Source organism: Macrotis lagotis, chromosome 6 (assembly GCF_037893015.1).
Source record: "Macrotis lagotis isolate mMagLag1 chromosome 6, bilby.v1.9.chrom.fasta, whole genome shotgun sequence".
Classification (NCBI taxonomy): domain Eukaryota; kingdom Metazoa; phylum Chordata; class Mammalia; order Peramelemorphia; family Peramelidae; genus Macrotis; species Macrotis lagotis.
Genome location: NC_133663.1, coordinates 35705467 through 35725837, shown reverse-complemented (window position 1 = coordinate 35725837; position 20371 = coordinate 35705467). Strand labels below are relative to the sequence as shown.

At 36.0% G+C, this 20371-nt stretch overlaps 1 protein-coding gene and 1 pseudogene across 14 annotated transcripts in view; one reads left to right on the top strand and one right to left on the bottom strand.

The window, feature by feature from the left end:
- Positions 1–20371, bottom strand: part of NAALADL2 (N-acetylated alpha-linked acidic dipeptidase like 2) — a 1546126-nt gene that overhangs the window by 895827 nt on the left and 629928 nt on the right. The window lies entirely within an intron of this gene.
- Positions 14490–14736, top strand: LOC141490733 (large ribosomal subunit protein eL33 pseudogene; annotated as a pseudogene).

Genomic DNA, 20371 nt, shown 5'->3' with positions numbered 1-20371 from the left:
CCATCACAGAATGAGAGGTAAGACATCAACTCCAAGTGCCTTCTTCCATGTCATTCTTCTTCACAGATCAGAGTATCAGAGATAGAGAAATAACACATTGACAGTTCTTTGTACTCTCTTACATTTTTTTAAATCACAGTAAAGTCTTAGGATGAAAAAAATAAAACTAGTAAATATATTCTATAAACTTTTGGATTAAAGAAAGTTTGTACTTTTTGTTAAATTAGACACACTCAAAATATTTCTTTTCATTAAAGAAAAAAGAGTTAAGAGAAAAGTTTCAATACTTGGAATTCTAAGTAATCTGTAGTATCCAAGTTGGGAAAGTGAAAGATTTTGGTCCAAATGCAGTCTTAAAATGTTGCTTTTAAAAGTTCCTTAATTTAAATCATTACAAAAAAAATAACAGATGCTTTTAGACCCTCATTTTCCTCTTCATTTTTCCTTCTACTTAATAAACATTTCTTTTACATAAAATTTCATTTTGTAAGTCTAGTGTGGGTGGTAATGCAAGTGAGTGTCTCATCTCCATTATTGTTATATATCACTTAGAAATCTCTTTGGCCCATTCCTCAGAGATACATAGATGAATGTATGTTGCTCTGACAATTGAAAAGCCTCTCCTTTCCTTGGAAGAATATATAATTTTGTCAGTCATGTCAACTTGATGGTAGCTTATTAAAAGATAATACCACAGAAAACTAGAATGTGTCTTCCTTCTTATATGCCAATATCCTCTTCTCTGTACATATAAAGTCTTTCATGTTTCTATTATGTTCTTTATGAGCCTTTTACTAGAATTGGAAAAATAAAATTCAAAGAAAAATCCATTCATTCTATCAATGAGCATTTCTTTTAAGTGCCTTCTATGTGTCCCATAAGGTAAATATCAAAAAAAAGCTACTCTGAACTTTCTTGGTCCAGTTTTTCATATCAAAAATTTGTATTTGAATCTCCAGTGTTTTCCTTCCTTCCTTCCTTCCTTCCTTCCTTCCTTCCTTCCTTCCTTCCTTCCTTCTCTCCCTCCCTCATCCATTCTGTGGAACTTATTACTAACTTCACAAACAAATCATTTATTTCTTTACTACCTACTATGAAAGAATGAAAACTGTGTTTATTATATTCCTGGAACTATACTAGCTACTGGGAATTCCAATATGAAAATGATATATAGTCCTTACCTCAAGGAGCTTACAATCTAGTTTCTAAGATTGGACTCAAACTGAAATGTTTTTGTGACACAAGATAACTGTTACCTAGTTCAACTGTTTCCAGAGAAATAGATATGCTTAGTTTAGGTAAAAGTCTTCATTGGAATGGACCTATTCTACTATCTTTGTTTTAAAGAAGAGTCAACGTGACTTGTCCATTTTTACATGGTGAGTTATAATTATACATAATGCATATGAAGTTATTTAAAATTTGTCAATCTCTATACATATATCATCCATGGAAGAAACAAAATTGGGGGTGAGGGAAAATGGCTAAAAATGGCAAGTAAAGTGAAATTGGATTCCTAACTTTGGATGATACCATTTGGTCAATTTACTAATGACTCTGTCTTAATGACTCAATTAGTTTCCTGGGAACATGGGTAAGCAGATGTTCAATGTTCTGTGACATATTCCTGATTAGAATCTGCCAAAACCATGTCTAGCTGAATCTTATGAGCTATGAGACCAAAAATACTTTAGATGTTTTTGCAGTTCTTTTGTATTTTTGTAGTTGTGAGTGTTGTTTCAAGCAATTAAATAAGAAAGTTATTATCAAATTATCAAATACAATGCTCTTCTAAAATATTACAGCACCCCCCATTGCCTCATTACATGAAAGAACAGGAGGTCATGCCCAAGTAGAACTAAGAAAAACTCTTTGAATTGAATAGAAGCATCACTTCCATTACATTTCTCTTTGGGGCATAGTCCAAGGCAACCTTGGACTCTCAAATGCAACACAAGTTCTAGGAAATCTTTCTAAGTTAGAAAGACATTTCATCTCTCACTCCCAGACCTTTGCAAATTTGTTCCCAATGCCAGTCTTGCCTTCCCTCCTTACTTTTACTTCTTAGAAACCTCCAGCTTCCCTCCAAGCTCAATCCAAGTGCCGTCTCCCAAATGATGACTTTTTTCTTATTCTCTTAGCTCATTGTATGTCCTATTCAACATCAAAACTACCATACATACATATACTCACATATATGTATGCAAGTGTATGCAAAAACATACAAAGTTTAAAAGGTTTAAGGAAATATCATATATATATATATATATATATATATATATATATATATATATATATATATATATCATAGGTTGTTATGTCTCCCCATCCCACCCCCCAACCACTCTGATAACCTATAAGCTACTGTAATGCAGGTACTATGTCTTTCTTATTTTGGTATCACCAGTACCTTGGTGTCAATTGGTTTAATAACTAGGTCCAAAAATGAACTTTGCTGTTTATCATCTGAAGACCAGGCAAGGAAATTTCAGACTCCCTTGACTTGTTTCCCACAAAACATTTTGCTGTCAAATAGCCGATTTTAGAAAAACACTTCATTTCTTCCTCTAACATTTTAAAAGAAAACCACTATAATAGGCAAGTGTTGACATTGAAGTAGTCTAGAATGAGCCAATGAATCCTACACTAGCTTCTTCACTTCAGAACATCTGGCAGGCCACATTACCATCCACACAGCTGTCAGCTATTTGTACCTGTCAGTATCGAGACCATCTGCTCTTGCTCTAGCCTGAAATTTAGAACATGATATCCTCCAACCCCCTCTCCTCCATCCTCTCTTCCCCATATTGCAAACATTCTATTGTTCTATTTTAAACATGGGGTTCCTTGTGTCATTTAAATTCTTATCGTTGATTAATTGCCTTGTGTCAATTAAATGATCTATCACTTTGGGAATTATTGGTCAAATTCTTTTTTATTTTTGAGAGCAGGTGAGCAGAAATTAACTTTAAGTAAATAAATACTACACTGTTTAGGGGTGGCTAGGTGGTGCAGTAGATAGAGCACCAGCCCTGGAGTCAGAGGAGTATCTGAGTTCAAATCTGACCTCAGACACTTAATAATTACCTAGCTGTGTGGCCTTGGGCAAGACACTTAACCCCTTAGCCTTACAAAAAAAAAACCTGAATAAATAAACACTACTGTTTGAAACACCAGCTATCTCTTCCAGTATCTTCTCCCAACCCATACTAACATTTTCCTTCTGAGAATATTTTTTCTTTTGTTTGTGAATTTCTTTTATGGACATGGTTGTTTGCATACTGTGTCCCCTGTTAAAGAATAAACACATACCTGTATCTCTGTGGATGTATACACATGTGTGTGTTTTGCATATATGTTTATATTTATGTGTGTCTATACATGTGTGGGGGGGTCATTCTTTTTATGGATGGGCTTAAAAAATGCTTACTGAATGAATGAGTGACATAAGACCCTCATTGGGAATATAATGCCACTTGTGAAAATTAAATGAGATCATATACAGAGTTCCTAGCACAAGTGGGTAAAGCTGTTTATTTACTAGGTAAGAACCAAGTGTAAGGTTCATAGAATATATGGGGGAACAACTTAAGGGAAAAAAGCACCTTACAAATGTGAGACTACACCACCCCTTCATTTCCATATTCTGTAGGGGAAGCAATTGACATTTTTATTGAATTCACTCTATACAGGGTCTCACTGTGCTGGATGTATTATGAACTTTTATGAATTATAGCAAAGTCAAGGATTGCTTTGTCTGTGAGTTTATAAATCAGGAGAAAAAAATCAGGGTCTTTTGGTCTTTGCATTTATAGAGCTTCTGAAATGATTTCCTTCACTCACCAAAAACCAGTCAATGTTGTTTATCAATCTAAAGCTATGAATCCCATTGCGCTTTGGGGGTACCCTGTCAATTTCAAGGTTTTTTTTTTTTAGGTTTTTGCACAGCAAATGGGGTTAAGTGGCTTGCCCAAGGCCAGACAGCTAGGTAATTATTAAATGTCTGTAGGTGGATTTGAACTCAGGTACTTCTGACTCTAGGGTGGGTGCTCTATCCACTGTGCCACCTAGCTGCCCCAATTTCAAGGTATTTCTAAGGGCCCTAACCAGCTCTCTAAGATTGTAAGTGGCAGAATAGTTGCACATCTACTCTGGTAGAGGTATTTCTTTACTGGGAACTACTTATATCAATTAGATCATAGATATGAAGAGGGAATTTGGGAGTTCGATAAAATCAAATAAACCCACATCAAAGGAATTTTGTAAGTACTAAAACAACATAACATATGGAAAGCACTTTGTATATCTTAAAGCGCTATATACTTGCTAGCTATTATCATAGCCATTATAAATAAGGTATCATCTTTAAAAGGCAGAGAATTCCTGCTATTAGATTATAAATGGCTCAGTGAAGCAGTAAAAACCAGATTTTATTTCATTTTCTGCCAAGTAACCCATATTTGTGCTAGAAATTATATTCCAATAATTTATTTCTGGAATAGTAAATGAGTCTCATGCCTTTGGAGCTTGGAGAATCCAGATCTAAGCTATCATAAATTTCTTTCCATTTTCATTAAAGGCGTATCAATTCTGGTTGCCTGGCTCCCCCCAAAAGAGGGAGGAGAGGGAAAGCATGACCAAGCTTCCCACTGAACTCAGAATTCCCTAAGAAACACAACTCCATAAAGATAGAGAGCATTCCACGTTCTCCACCATACATTTTCAGTTGTTTTTCAACTGTGTGGGACTTAATGACTGGATTTGAAATTTTCTTGGTAAAGATACTATAGTGATTTTCCATTTACTTCTCCAGTTCATTTTAAAGATGAGGAAACTGAGACAAATAGGGTTTAATGACTTATCCAGGGTCATATAGCTAGTGTCTGAAGCCAGAGTTTAACTCAGGTCTTCCTTACTCCTGGCCTTTTATTTTATCCACTGTGCTACCAAGCTGCTCCACACACATGCACACACACACACACACACACACACACACACACACACACACTTATACATACATACATATATGCATATATGCATATATGTATATATTAATTTAAAATAAATTGATATATCTTTTATTTTCAAAAAAACCCTATTATTCATATTTTAAAGATGAGGAAACTGAGTCAAAAAAAGACATGGAATGACTTGTCCAAGGTCACACAGTAGTGGTAAACTTAACAGAAATAGAGAAATAAGCAAGGGTTGGGGGTACACAGGTCTTAGAGGAAAGTTAGTGAGTTTTATTGAAAGTCAAATGAGGGAATGGATAGCATGCTGAGCCTGGAGTTGAGAAGACCTCATTTCCAGTTTAATCTCAGTTACTTACTAGCAGTGTGACCTTGGACTCTCATTTTCTCTTTTGCTCATGCTTTATTTGAAGACATTTTTATCACAGAGTGAGATAGGACTGAAAAAACTACTCAACAATAACATTTACTCATTCTCCTTTGGAGTTCCTCCTTGATGGTAAAGTGTATTTCCCAAGGTAATCTGTGAAATATTCACTATTTTATTCCATATCGCCAGTGATACTGGTAAAATATTTGGCTGTTGCTTTCATGGGAAACTTGAGGTTAGTAAAGCAGCTTTGCAATTTTCCAAAGGCAATCTAAACTCAAACAGTCCCTGTCCTCAAGGGGTTTACAATTTGAGGGAGTGGGATATTGGAGGAAGTTAGAATAATACAGCGTTTTCTAAAATAAATAACGTGTATAAGCAGTAATTTTCAGAGACTATCCCAATTGGAAAACTCATATCCTTATAATCATACATTAGTGATTAATAAACTGAATATGCATTTAAAAATTAGAGAATTTGGGCAGCTAGGTAGTGCAGTAGATAGAGCATCAGCCCTGGAGTCAGGAGTACCTGAGTTCAAATCCAACCTCAGACACTTAATAATTACCTAGCTGTGTGGCCTTGGGCAAGCCACTTAACTCCATTTGCCTTGCTTAAAAGTTTTTTTTTTTTTTAAATTAGAGAATCAACAAATAAACACACTTAAAAGAAGCACAAAAAAGATATAAACTAAAGGGGAAATAGATAAATTAGAAACAAAAGAGAGAGTATTCCTTGCTTGGGAGGGGTAATCAAAGCAAGGTTTTGAGTAGAAGGCATCACCTAGCTGTGTTTTGAAGAAATCTGGTGATCTCACAAAGTGGAGATCATTCCAGATAGTATGGATCAAGGATGCAAAGATTCAGAGGAGGGAAATTAAGGGAAGATTTACCAATTATCTAAATATAAATATAGAAATATATAACTGGTGAGCCAGTATATAACTGGCATCTAAACTAAAGGGGGGAAACAATTCTGCTGTAACACAAGCATGCAGAACCTAAAAAAAAAATGCAGAAATGAAAACTCCAACTCAAAATGTTTCAGCTAATGGAATACTGGTGTCAGGTCCTGGTCACTATTGTATCAGGTATTTTGCTTCTGACAGGTAGGCTGCTACCTGTCGAATTATCTGCCTCATCAATCTTCTGAAAGCACACTTTCATCTTGAGCACTCAGGACTAGAAGAAGGGAGCGCCAATTCACCTTGTGTATGCACCGGTGATGGATGCTTTCTATACTAATTCTGACAATGATATAAGAGGCTTGTGCAGCTCCGAATCCTCCCCCAACATCTAGACTGCAAATGGAAATATTACTACTAAAAGCCAAGCAAAGACTTGATATTAAGCATGATTGATATTCCTGAATATAAACACAGAGACCTCAAATCTAAAAGGTGCCCGGACAGTTCTGGAAGTCGAGATCAATCTTGGCAGGTTTTATGAGACCCTAAACAAATGAGGGATGGTCTTAGAAGTTCACTTCCATATATCTGAACACACTGATTGCTTACAGGAATGCACTCCTATGCTCTGATCAGAAAAAAAAAAAAAATTACCCTGGGCCATCAGAATCTATATCAGCCTATGGACCACACTCAGGAGGATTCAGCTGAGTCCTTGATGCCCACTTTCTCAGACTATTCTGAATAGAGAAACAGTTTAGGATAGAAACTAAAACAGGTAGAAACTGAGGAGGGAGAGGGCTGGGCAGACATGAATGGAGAGAGAAAAGCACCTGGGGAATGCTTTCCTAAGTTGTGCCTGGGAGCTGTTTTTCATTCGCTTGTACCTAGGTTATTTGAAATTTTGTCTGATTTTTTTTTTTTGGGGGGGGGACAATTTTGGAATGTTTAGACTCTAAAAGCTACTTTACTTCCCTCTGCTCCAGTTGCCCTATCTGTAAAATGAGGTAGACTGAAGACTGGGAATGGAATCTCTGGAATTGGATTTGAATCTTGTCTTGAATATGGACAAGTTACTAACATTGTAGACATGGGGGATTTGCTGAATCTTTTAGAGATACATTTTCTTAATTTATAAAATGGAGATAATAACAATGATCATATCAACCCCCCCTCCCTCCCCCAGAACTCTTCTGAAGAAAATGATTTTCCACTTTTAAAAATCCCCTTTACCTCTTAGAATCCTTGGAATCTATGAAGATTTGGTTCAAGTGTCACTTCCTATGAGAAGCCATTATTTCACTGATCCTCCAATTATCATTCATATCTGTCTGCTCTACATAATAAGTTCATATTATATGTATATCATTTTTGCATAGTGTTTTACAAATATCTCATTAGTTCCTCAAAATGATGCTATCATTATGCCCATTCACAGCTAAGAAAATTGAGGCAAAGAGAGGTAAAGGTATTTGCCCAAGATCAACCAGCTAATAAGGGTTTGAGACAAAATTTAGATTGAGATCGTACAACTTTCTATCTCCTGCACCATTCTAGCCCTGAAGAAAGCACCTTATAAAATTTAAAACATCCCAGTCATCCATCTCAAAAGCTTCTCCAAAATAGGCTAAAAGGATTCCTTCTTGATGACATATTCATTTTTTAATAAATTGTCAAAAAAAGGCACATGCGATGTGCTTTCCAAGCCTTAAAACAATACATACCAGTTGATTATTGTCATTATTATTATTATTATTTTAGCTAAAGGAAAATAGGAGTCATTGTCATGGTATAGTGTTTGTTCAGTAAATAATAATGAAGTTTCTATTTTAGCAGTGTTAAGCTCTGGGAATACGAAAAGAGGCGAAGAACAAACTCCTCAAGGAACTTACAACCTAATGGGGAAACAACCTATAAACAAATTTTACACACACACACACACACACACACCAACTATATACAGAATAAATAGGAGATAATTAAGAGAGAAAAGAAGGAAGGTTTCCTTAGAAGGTGGGGTTTTTAGTTGAGACCTAAAAAGGAAGCCAGGGAAATCAATGGACAGAATAATAGAGGATTACTATTGGTGGTAATCACTGGAGTGAATGTTACAGATAACTGGATTTTGAGACTTTATGTATGACTGAATCTCAGAAGAAAAGAGTTTTTTGGACCTTCATACCAACAAAAACAAATTATGATAATGACCCCCCCTATCAGTACCCAATTCCCTCCTTTGGAGAAAGATAAAGGAGCTAGACTCAAGAGATATTAAACAACCATATTAGGAGACTAACTAGGTTGTTCAGTAAACAAGATTAAACCCCTTAAGCAAGAAAAGTCTTAAATCCTTTTCAAAAGGTCCACTTTCAATGGGGATAAGACAATAATCCCTCCAAGGAAAACAAAGGGCCACCTTCTTCCTTCAGGGTATTTACTTGCAAGAAAGGCCTCAAGAGGCAAGACAATACTTGGAATTTGTGATTTAATTTTACTAATTTGGGTTTTTTTCCCCCTCAAAAGAATGGAAAATTGCCTCTCTTCATTGATGTTTAAACTACAGAAAGGTTGGCAACTTTTATGAGAGATTTATTTTGGATTGAGGATGCTTTCCTCTCTAATTTCAGGATTTTTAATTTTTGTCTTGTGAATTTAATCAAGAATAACAGTAACAAATTCCAATTGTGAAGAGCATCAAGGTGATTGTCTGAAACCATAAACCAGTCTTTTTTTAATTATTATTATTACCAGCCTTTCAGGAACCAATAAACTGTGGAATGTAGGAGTATATTTATTAGAATACATGGAAGGTTGTTTTCCATTATGTGACACTTTTGTGATGTTGGGTAAAGTGTGAGGTCTTCAATGACTATTATTTGAAAATATGAAGCTGGGATGAAACAAAAGAGTTCTAAATGTGGCACCAAAAGCTCTTGATTTCAGGTTCTGATTATATACTTATTGCCAGGAGTGCATTTCTCATAATCTTTTTCTCCTTTGTCAAACTTAAGTTAGATCATAGAGCCTCTGGCATCTGTTTCAGCTCTAAACATAAGATTCTAAAATTCTATGAATCTCCTGATTCTAAGATTCTTTCTATCTCTAAGTCTGTGATCTTTATTCTTTGGCTTCTTTCCAGTCATCTTTCTAGAAATTTTAAGTTGGAAGACAAGGTTCCTCAGGACAATGATGAGGAAGAGGAGGAAGATGTTTCCCATTAGCATGTAATGCAAACTGCCACACAATGCCACAGAAACCTCTTCATCCTAGAAGAAGGCATTAAAGGTAATTCAGTAAATGGAAAAGTGTTACTCTCTGTAAAATGCAAGAAATTCCCATAAACACGTCTCAGATGATATGTGGTTTACAAAAGGCAAGAAAATGACCTTTATTGTTCCAGTTGTCTTACTTTAAAACCTCCACTGAAATATTCTTGATAAGGTATTGATCTAACTCAGTAAAGGAATTAGTTTCTTTTTGCACCTAAGGAGGTTAATCTATTTTCATGACTTGACAGTGTGAATTAGAGTTTAACACATGAATCAAGATATATAGGTATCTATCTACCTTTTTATCTATCCATCCATCTATCCTTTATTTCAATAATCTCCAATTTCATTAGTAGGATTCCTAGTTATGGCTTCCAGTCAGAGTCATTTGGGACATTTGGATCTGAAGTGACTTGTCCAACCCAAATCTAAGTGCACAAGCTCCAAGCATTCCACTCTAGCCACTGTACCATGCTGTAAAATTTAGCATCTTAGAAATAAAATGCAGTTTGGAGTTGCATGGGCTTTTAACTCTACTCCTGCAATTACCCAATTTATTGTTGGCTTTTCTTCTTCCTTTTCAAGAACTCTGTCATATTTAATATACCTGCAACAAGGCAAGAAAAGGGTATTGACAGCTCTTATTGCTGGAAATGATGATGAGTGTATCTCAGGAGAAGTGCTTCTCACAGGGAAACATCTTTAGAGTCTATCTGGTCCTGGGCTAGGATGATAACAAACACAGCCAACATCACTAGCAGACTGACTGGCTGCTCAGTCCCCACCAGTTTAGCCCACATAGTCAACTAGAAAGAATAGCTTTCTCTACTCTTCAGGTTCTTTTATTTTGAATTTGAATCTCATTTTAAGTCCTTTTTTTTTTAAAAGCATCTCTCTCTCTCTCTCTCTTTCCCCTTTGCTCTCCTCTGTCTCTCTGTTTCTGTCTCTCTCACACACAGTCTATCTCTCTCTGTCTCTTCTCTCTCATTTGTCCTCCTTCTTTCCCTCATTTCCCTTATCTCCCTTACACACACAGACACACACAGACACACACAGACACACACACACACACACACACACACGCACTCACTCACACATAGAGCATCCAAGAAATTGAAAAATCTGGACCAATGCCTTCAAATATTGTTGTCATGGTTTCAATTCACATAGTAAACAGCAAGTCTGAAGATGATACCAAAGTGTTAAGTTCACCAAATGGTGTGTATTTGTAAGAATAGTATTCTCCACATCTAACAATTAGATGTTTATAAATAAGTTTACTTGATGCTAAACAGTGACCTTTAAAAGTGCCTCTGCATTGGGGAGGTGCTTAATAAATGAGTTCTGTTGAATTTGGGGTTTTAGTTTTAGTTGCATCTTGTCCAACCCATCCAAGCCTCTCTCACCCTTGAACTCCATCTCTGCATCTCTAGTTAACCCCTTCTCATAGTTCAAAATCATCCTGTTGCCCACATTTAAACTCATCTCCTCCTTCAAATTCAGACCTGGTCAATGCTGGTAACTATTTAACAATCAGCTCTCCAGAGCAAAGAGGAACACAGAATACATTTTTTGTTCATTTTTAACACTTTCTCAAGTCTTAAAAGCAATAACTCAGACCTTGAGTTGGAGTGTTGGCCAATTCCCCAGCTGTAAATGCTGTTCATGCTGAATATTTAAAGGTTCCTTGTAACCTTCCTATTTCTGTTCATTGGACTTCAGATGGGTTCTGAAAGCCTTCTCAGTTCTGGCTACTGATATCTTCAATATACAGTATGGCTTTTCCTATGCATTTAATAATTTGTAAAATTATATCAGACTTATTTTCATAGTCCCATCCCCTACTATATAAGATTTTTCCTTAACTCTTGCTGTAATTTTACCTGGCAATTTCTAGTTACCATTCTACCTTCTGCAGTCAAATAAAGTAAAATAATCCCTCTCCTACAAGATGGCTAATCCAATGCATGAAGACAGTCATCCTGTCGATCAATTAGCATTTATTGGGCTTACCCTATTATTGCGGCTAGGTGCTAGTGATACAAAGACAGACATTCAACAGTATTTGTTGTAAAGATTCAACTCCAGGGACAAGATAAGAGACACTTATAGAATATACATAATAATAAATACTAGCCCTCATTTATATTGGGCTCTAAGGTGTGAAAACATTTAAATAATAACATACACAAAAATATGTAAGGGAACTTTTTTTTTTGGTGGTGAGCCTCCTGGAATTAGAGGAATTAGAATCTCATATATTCCTACTCTTTCAAGTTTTCACCAGGCTACACACTTTTAGCTCCCATATCAAGGACCCAAGGCCTCTTATTACTGACTGCTCTGCAGCATGCTCTTTCCTAAATGGTGTCTTTCCTCACAACCCCCTACCCTTACCCCATCCAAACAAAACTAGTACTTGAGGTGGGGCCCAACTCATGGGAGAGTAAGAAAAAATATGGAAGACTATGTCAATCTTTTATGCTTGAAAAATGGTTTTCTAGACTCACCAGCAAGGAAGAAGCTATTAGCAAAGAGAGAAATTGGCCATTTCCACATTTCCCTCTCTCCCTTCCAATTTATTGAATAACCATTTATTAGATATTAGCTATGTGTAAGGCATCATAGGTGTGTGAATTCTTTTGGAAGTGGCACAACTGAGAGATGGACCTTGAGGTAGATAGATTAGTTGTGTGGCCCTAGGTAAGTATCTGCTTCAGTTTCCTCACCTCTAAAACAGAATAAATGGGATTACCTACCTTCTAGACATGAGTCTTAATCCAACCTTGGAATTGAACTAGGTATATGTGATCCTTTGGAAGTCACTCAACCTTGTCTTTCTCAATTTTCTCAAATATAAAAGGGGATAATAATAGTTCTACCTTCCAGGGCTATTAGGAGGATAGAATAAGATCATAGGCTTATATTAAGCATGCTACAAATGACTGTTCCTTTCTCATTAGAATATAAACTTTTTCCCTCTTTACTTTAATCATCAGCTTATCACATGGGCCCAGAGCTAAATAAGCTCAATGAATGTTGTTGACTGATTTATGGGTTCAGAGATTTGGGATTAAGGGGAGAAGGGAGGATAGAAACCAGAGCCCACACTTGGGGAATATAAATAATCTCACTCTTTGACCAATTTCCCAGCAGTGAAGGCAAACTAGAGTGTGAGGGTTAAACCTAAGAAGGAAAAGCCCTCAGAACAGCATTATCAATGGGTTGTGAATGAGGCCCACTAAACCTTTGTAATCTAATCAGAAGGTTTGGCCAGAGTATGGGGGCAGGGTGAGCTGTGTTTTTGCTTTGCTCTAAAGATCTAAAGTTTGGCAGTGAATGTAAGACTTTGGGGAATCAATACAGCAAGTTGGGAGGTCAGTGGTTTGGCAACCCCTTCTACCCCTTCAACCCTTCAACTCCCCCCTCCCCCCATTCCTCAGGTCTAGGAATTAAACTGACACTCTTTCTGGTTCTTACATCAAAAAGATGTTTTGTAAATGGGAATACTCCACAAAGGCCATCATCACTTCCATTCCAGACTTTCTTCTTTTTTTTCCTCCTTTGCCAGGTCCTGGCTGTCCCTCTCATTGAGAATGAACCCATAGATATTGGCAAGTTGGGTAGTGAGGTAGAAGATGCTGGGTTGGGCGTCGGAAATCTTGGATTCCATGACTAGCTCTGTCAATCACTGCCTGGGTAACCCAAGAGTAGCCACTAGAACCCTTGGCCTTACTTTCCTCAACCACCAGCTGAGGCCATTGGAGCACATGGGCTCTGAAAATCCTTTCAGTTCTAAGACTCTAATCCTCTGATCCAGGTTGGGATCAAGTTCCTTCCTTGAGATAGCTATCACTAGGCAAGAAAAGAGTTCAAATCCAACCTCAGATATTTAGTCCTAGTCTGAGTCTTGGGGCTAATCATTTAACCTGTCTGCCTCAGCTTCCTCATCCATAAAACACAAATAATAATAGGGTAATCATGAGGATACAATGAGATGATCTTTCTAAAGAGCGGAGCATATTATTATCATGCTAGGTGTCTATGCTATTATTATTACTGTTATTTATATTATCATTTCTCTCTTCTGCCTCATGGGAGAACACCTGCCCAGGTTCAACTCAAGAATCACTTCCTAACAGAGGTTTTTGCTGAAGCCCCTACCCTCTCCCCAGAAGATCCCATGTCTTTGCAATGGAATTGTTTTTTGGAAGTCACAGACTTCCAAAACACAGAGATGGTGGCCAGTGAAATTTCTAACCCCGCCCCCCAAAAAAAACTCAAAACAACCCAGAGGATTCTATCTTATCAACAGTATCAAATTAAGTTGAAGGCCAACAACCCTCTTTTCTAACAACAATGTAAGATACTTCCTACCCTCCATGAAAGAGACTACAGTTCTACAGGGAACTAAGACAAAGCTAAAGGCCAGAGTAATATTCAATGAATGCCATGAAAATCCTAGGGTTGATGGGTTTTAAGAATGAGTGAAAGACAACTGCTGGTTGTGGTGATTAAGATGCTGCAGAGAAGAGGAAGCCTTTGAAGTGGCCTTGAATAATGAAGATTTTATTAGGCTGAAATGGGGGCTGTGGATAGGGAGAAAAGGCATTTCTGTTAGAGGCCACACTGGAGGGGAAAAGATGATAAAAGGACTGCAGGGGAGACCCTGGCTCCCAACAAGAGACAAGACTGATTCAGATTGTGGAAGGCTTTGAATGTCCGTCTAAGGAGTCTATCTTCTTTTCAATAAACAATGAGAAAGTATTAATGAAATTTAAGTGGTGGTGGGGGGGGAGGTAATACACTTAATATATGAGTTAGGAAAGATTATTTTTGCAAAGTACTTGGGAATAATGGGAAAGAAAAGAAGCAAGAACTGGTAGAGAAATCAGTTTTATTGTTCTTGAAAATGATTCAGTTCTTTCCTCTCTCTTAGAGTCAGGAAACAGGACTTCTAGAACAGCAAAATGTCTGGAAGATGGTGGTCCAAGGTCATTTTGGCTGACTACAAAAGAAGCCTATGAAACCTGAGAGAATATACAAAACAACGCAGTAATTCCTAGTGGGAAACCCAACAGACCAGGAGTTATCTGGGGAAGAGTTACTCGAGCTCATGGAAATAGTGGAATGGTTTGAGCCAAGTTCAGAAGCTATCTTCCCCTCAAGGCCATTGGACACAAGATCCGAGTGATGCTCTATCCCTCAAGGATCTAGTATATGAAAACTGATTAAATAAAATTACAGTTTTTGCAAATGTAAAAAAAAAATGATTCCCTTGTTATCATGGGGGAGAGAGTACCAAAAAGTGTCTGTGAAAAAATGGATATCACATTGCTACCATGTACATTCTAATGTTTCTACATTCTAACCCTTTGAGATAACTATTTTTTCTAATGTGACAGAAAGGGATTTATACAGCATAGCCAAACTACAACAATAGTGCTTTATAACTCTCACTCAAAATTTTAAGAAACAACATGGTAGCAATATGGTAGCATTATATAACAAGTTATGAGCAGAGACTGGGAACAAAAGCACAAAGGTCAAATGCTTTCCTATTTTTTTGAAACTGATGTTCTTTCAGGAAAATATCTCCCTTGAGTGCATTTTCCCCTTTGGAGAATTTGGTATAATTGACTTTGAGTAAATAAAAACAAAGCTAGATAGTTCTATACCATATGGTTATCTAATATTTTTCTAGGTTTAGGCTCCTAAATGAAACCAATGGGAGCATTCCATCATTCCCTCAGTTTATCTAAGGGGAATTAAGATTAAAGGCAATATCATTGTCCATATTACTTCAATGGTCTTTACAAGATTAGTTTTCAGTAATGTTTCACATGGGGTTAATCAGGTGTCCTGTCTTCCTGAATATAAATGTGTTGACTCTAATCACTATGCCTTTACCATCCTGTGGTAGAGGTTCATCAATTATGCCAAGCTTCCGACCAATGTGATTAAACGACAAAGTCAGCCAGGAAAACATTGTGAACAAGTAAATCAATTTCCATTCATTCTTTTAAATTCTTTTTAACTAACATTTTATTTGTTTCAGTTTTTGCTGCTTGAAAAAAAAAGTTAGAACACAGGATAGTCTTAACTTGAGCTCATCATGTTTGTCCGAAGTGATGAGTCTTAAAATTCTCTTGAAAGGACAGATTTTATTAATTGTCCAATCGGTCAACTTTACCGAATTCCTACTGTATGATAGCCACTGTATTCCCCAGACAACTGATACAAAGAATCCTGAAATAGTCCCTGCCTTCAAAAAATTTTCATTCTAAGAATCCTAAACAAAATTAGACCACTAAAGCCAAAGTGCCACCATTAAGAGAATGGAATAGTAAAAAATAATATTTATAGTCAGTTTTCAGGGTGGCTAGGTGGCGCAGTGGATAGAGCTCCGGCCCTGGAGTCAGGAGTACCTGAATTCAAATCTGACCTCAGAAACTTAATAATTACCTAGCTGTGTGGCCTTGGGCAAGCCACTTAACCCCATTGCCTTGCAAAAAAAAAGAAAAATCAGGGCTATAGTCAGATTTCATTAAAAGATTAGCCCATTAATTTTGCTCAGTTCAAGTTAACAGTCACTTCTTAAGTGCCATATATCTATATCTATCTATCTGTTTCTATATAATATATATATGATATGGAGTTAGATGTGAGAATATACCAAAACAGAAGGGGAAAAAACCATCTCTGCCTTCAAATGACTTATAATATTTACAAAAGGAAATACATTCAATGTAATTTAGGAGGTGGAAAATGATGGCCCCTGAGGTCGATTTGCTGGATGCTAAATTTTTAGCCTTGCAATTGTATAGGTGAATGGGACCAGCCCTGCTTCTTCAACCTCTCAATGAGCAATTGCATAAACCAAAGACTTACTAGTCAGCAGTGCTACATCCTGAGAGGAAAGAATCATTGAAGTCTTTAATGACCTCCTAGTTTTATAATCCTAAAGCAACCAAACCTATTCTCAAAGCAGAGCTAATTAAAATTGAAAAGGCATGCATAAATGCAGCACAAAGACAAACATGCCGAAGAGATTATATAACTATAACTAGAGCTATATGTATCTATAATGAATTGATAGCTATCTATATACATACACATAAGTAGCTGTCTATCAATATAGATTATATACACAAATGCCTGTATAAAAAGATAGATAGACACATAGATAGATAGATAGATAGATAGATAGATAGATGGATAAAGAGAGAGAGAGAGACAGAGAGAGAGAGAGAGAGAGAGAGAGAGAGAGAGAGAGAGAGAGAAAGATGGTGGGGGGTTCGGTTGATTTCAGTCAAGTCTGATTTCCCATAACTCCATTTGGAATTTTCTTAGCAAAGAAAAGGGGAGTTATGAAATGACTTGCCTAAGGTCATATGGTTAGTCTGAAGTCAGATCTGAACTCAGGAAAATGAGTCTTCCTGACACCAGTCCAAGTATTCTCTCCACTGTGCCACCTAGCTGGTCATAGATAAAAAGACAGACAGATAAAACTATGAAGAAAACTCTAGCTATAACTATCTATCTGACTTTTCATGGCTAGAGCTTCCCCAAAGTATTGCATCTTCTTAATCCAGAGGAGACCCTGAATTTTCAATAGATATTCCCATGGAGTTCAAACTATGGAAGAGTCTACCAATCTTAGGAAACTGAGTATAGACTTTATGATGGACTAAATATCAATTTTTATTGAAAAGACAGCTATTAATCCCCTACTAAAAACAAGTCCCTGTGGGAGGAGCTAGAGAGTTAATATCAGTTTAACACAATGGAAAAAAAACTTCTCTGCCTCTGGAGTCAGAAGATCTAGGTTCAAGGATTTGATGATAAACAGTTAATAACCAGCTCTGGGGGGGGGGGGGGTAGGGGGTTTATGCATGACCACACTTTTAATTATAATCTGAATTATTAATATTTTCTCCATCACATTCTTAAGTCTAGACAATCACCAAAAGCATGTAGCAACACCCAAGGTATAGGTACTTTTACTGATAATTTAATAATCAGTTCTCACCAACCAATTCAGTTGACTTCAGTACAGCCATGACCAAGGTTAAATGTTGACTCTGATGATTAGTAACTGTGTGCCCTTGAGAAAGTGATTAACTTCTCTGGGACTCAGTTTCCCAAAATAAGAAGCTGATCTAGATGGCATCTCATGCTACTTCCTTTCTGAATCTATGAGTCTCTGATCATATTAATGGATAACAAAAGAACTGAATATAATATATATTATATATTTATAGATATATATTATTTATATAAATATATATCTAAATACATATATTGACATATACATTTATGATTTGTATGAATATATATATGTATATAAAACTAAATGTACACACATAGGTGAGGGGGGCATTCTATCCAAAGGTTTGGGGAAAGGTAATGCCATATCTAAGGCCAATCTGGCTGGATGGTAGAATTTTGAAGATCAACTCAAGTTCCAGTTGGGATGATATGAGACGATAAGCTTTTTTTTTTTTTATCACAACTTTGGTCCAGGAAGGTTCAAAGAAGTTGTAATAATGGGGATGAATTACCCTCAGGGTTCACTGCAGATCATTTATGTATTGAAATCTAGACAGAGGCACCTTCAGTGAGGGTATGAATAAAAAGGAGTGAATCTCTACTATTTATGTGTTAATAACAAATAATAATGTAAATGTCAAATTTTTTAAGTCATTAGAGTATCATGTCCTAATCTCCATGAGTTAATTTCTTAAATAATAGCAACAAAACTTGATAGAGTTGAAATGTTTCATGCCCAAGGATTATTTTTTCAGTTAAAGAATAAGGTATCTACCCTGGCATAATGGGGAAGTGCTAGGGCACATTTATCCTTATTATCTTTCCAACATATGTAACTAACAAAATAAGGATTTTGCAAAGAACTAGGGAATCATCTGGAGAAGCAAACTGGTACAAAAAGGACTTGGGCACACCATGTTTACTGAGTTATACATATAAAAGACTACCTTATTCATAGTCCCATAAGATCCAGAGAGGAAAAGCTTAATAAAAATGTGTTCAAATATTCTGCAGATTCTGTTGGAATATAAAAATTGAAGAGTAATATGGATTTGACAATGGAACTTTTCCATTTTTCAAATGCTGCTTCTGATTTCATAGTGAAAAGATCTGTACAATTGATTTAGAGGTGGCTATTAAAAGCCCCTAGGGTCCTATACACTTAGCCAGAAGATAGAATAGTTTATTCCTCTTTCCTTTCTTTTTCCCATAGTTCCATAATCACAAAGCTATTTGTCCAATAAGAAGAGAACTCAGGGCAAGTTATTATTTCTGGGACTTGGGAAGGTGTTTGCTTGAGAATGGAAAAGCCCACAAAAGGAATTTATTCATGCTTATTTCAGTATGAGCTGGATGTATTACTTTGGCTTTGGGCAACATTCATATCAAATCCAAATTCATCATTTGAACAATTATTGTAGTGTCAAATTTCATGCTATTTTTTTTTCTTTAGGGAATCCCAAGAACTGTAATATAGAAAGTATATGGAGATAAATTTTTCTTAAAAGAAAATGTTCCATTTGTGTTTTGTTTTCCTAGACCCTAATATAGAGGCTTGTATCTCTCTATAGACCTCTCTCTCTCTCTCTCTCTCTCTCTCTCTCTCTTTCTCTCTGTCTGTCTCAATATAGATATAAAGAAATATAGATTTACATATGCCATTAAAAGAAACATATCTTTACATACTGTGCATATATACATATCCTATTTATATTATAAGTGTATCTATCATATATATGTATATATATGTATATATACATACACCACACACACATTACATATATATATATATATGATCTAGTTAGGAAGGGGATAGATGCCATATATAAACATATAGATCTATATCTAGATAGATAGTTACTATTCAAGATGGGGATGGAGATTCATTCAGGCATGGGGAACAACCTAGGGAAGGGTATGGATCTTAGAGATGATAAACCATAATTGTGAAGATGCAAATGAGTCACATTGGGTGAAACTCTGGTTGTGTTATATGTTACATAAGCATATATTTTTTAGATATGTGTATTTTTATGTACATGTTATATGTATCATTCTAATAGACAGGGAGATAAAGAGATCTATCTATATATGTATTTATCTAGCTATTTATATCTATATTTATATATTTATATCTATATCTAAATATGTATATCTAGAAATCTATAGTATGTATGGTATATATGGTATATATGGATAGATCTAAATAGGTACATATGCACATATTTATCTATCTGTCTAACTACTTATTTAATCTATCCATCTATCTACCTATCTACCTGTCTTTTTCTCTATCTGAACTGTTTTTTCCCTCTTCACATTGACCCAGATAACTTAAAGGTTCAGCTCACATGATATCTTCTTTTCTTTTGTGTCCATTTGCTATTTCTCTCTCTCTGACATATGCATTAATTTAACCTATGTATTAATTACATAACTTCAGACCTAGAAGGGACCTCTGTAGCTATCTGATCCAAACTGTTCAATACAGTAATCCTCACTGCAATAAACTTATCCATGTCATATGTGGGTATCTGTTTTCCAAGGAGGTATAATCCATTATTTCTTGAGACAATGCATTTCAGTTTTGGACAACACTAATTGTACAGAAATTTTCCCAGACACCAAAGCTAAGTTAGTCCTCTGTGTGTATTTTATATTTTCTCACTTCCCTCTACATAGTTTCCTTCAATAGATTCCAAATTCCTTGAGGGAAGTTTTGCTTTTTTGTCTTTTTCTCCAGATATCTATCCTATATCTGTTCCTCCCAAATTACTGAAACTAAAACGAAAAAGTTTTA